This window comes from Nanorana parkeri, unplaced genomic scaffold, assembly GCF_000935625.1.
Source record: "Nanorana parkeri isolate BGI_ZX_2015 unplaced genomic scaffold, ASM93562v1 scaffold3992, whole genome shotgun sequence".
Lineage (NCBI taxonomy): Eukaryota > Metazoa > Chordata > Amphibia > Anura > Dicroglossidae > Nanorana > Nanorana parkeri.
Window position 1 is genome coordinate 25,651 of NW_017310259.1, and position 1,166 is coordinate 26,816.

The following is a 1,166-nucleotide window of genomic DNA, read 5'->3' on the forward strand; positions in this document are numbered from 1 at the left end:
CTGTATGTGTATAGGTCATTGCTGTGCTGTATGTGTATAGAGCAATGTAGTTGAATCCGTATGTGCGTTATCATTAATCGATCATGAAAATGTTAATCATTACCGGCCCTAATAAAAAAGTAAAAAATAAAAAGGCGATAAAGTAAAAATAATAAAACAAATGACATTTTTTTACAAAGTAAATAACAATAGAAACAATGAAAACCAGCCGCGCTGCCCCCATCTGCACGCCAATAAACGCGCAGTGTTTTCAACTGCGATCGTGTGCAAGCGCACGGGCAGGGCTGTATTGCAGCAGTAAAACACTCCAACTGCCCGGCACGACTGGGGTGCCATTAGAAAATAATGGCGCATGCACCAACCCTAAAGGGTAAATTCACTTTCCCAAGTCATTAGGAGAAGTGAATTACCCGCACAAATCTCCCTCCCACTATACTTACCTGTCGGCGACCGGCCCCTCCCCCTCCACCAGTCCAGGTGAACTATCTGTACCTGTTCCATGTATTCTGAATTTCCCTCGCAAATTGCAAGGACTCGTTGGTCAACGCGGTCACCTGACGGCACTGACCAATGAGGAGCGCTTCTTAGCACTGATCAATACAGTTTGGGTTAAAATTATTTTTTTTGTATCAGGACAAGTAGATCGTCATGAGGGACAAGTAGATTGTATTTAAAAATGGGTATTTTATTGTGTTTTGGTGCATTTTTCACTAAGTTTTGGCGTTTGAAAAGGAGCGTGGAGCGCAGAGAGCGCTAATATCGTGCAACATAAAGATTTGCACCTGCCGCCATTTTATTCTCCGGGGTCGCGGCTTTCAGGAAATATCTCGTGTTTGGGGGGTTTTAGGTAATTTTCAGGCCTAAAATGTGGAATATAAACAAGGGTGCAAAAAACGAGAGAAAGGTCTCGGTCATGAAGGGGTTAGAGGGACAGAATGTTCTAACCCTAAGGTGGGAGGAGCCGGGTTTACAGAAGGCGGGAGGAGCCGGATTTATTGCAGGTGGGAGGAGCCGCGTTTATGGTGGGTCCACATCAGAGCGCACTCACACAGTGTACACAACTTACCTCCTCCGAGCTCCCTCCACCTTCCTTGCTGCTTTTCACTGGCGTTCTCCCCACAGCCGGCTTCACTGGATCCTACAAAATAGAAACCGCCTGAAATAGG

The 1,166-nt window shown here is 45.6% G+C and overlaps 1 protein-coding gene across 1 annotated transcript in view; it reads right to left on the reverse strand.

Annotated features, from left to right (window-relative positions):
* LOC108803656 (serine/threonine-protein phosphatase 2A 56 kDa regulatory subunit delta isoform-like) overlaps window positions 1-1,134 on the reverse strand; it is a 21,124-nt gene extending 19,990 nt beyond the window's left edge. The window contains exon 1 of the mRNA XM_018575479.1: window positions 1,067-1,134. The gene's annotated coding sequence lies outside the window, so the exon portion shown is untranslated. The remainder of the gene's footprint in view (window positions 1-1,066) is intronic.
* Between the last annotated feature and the right edge of the window lie 32 nt (window positions 1,135-1,166).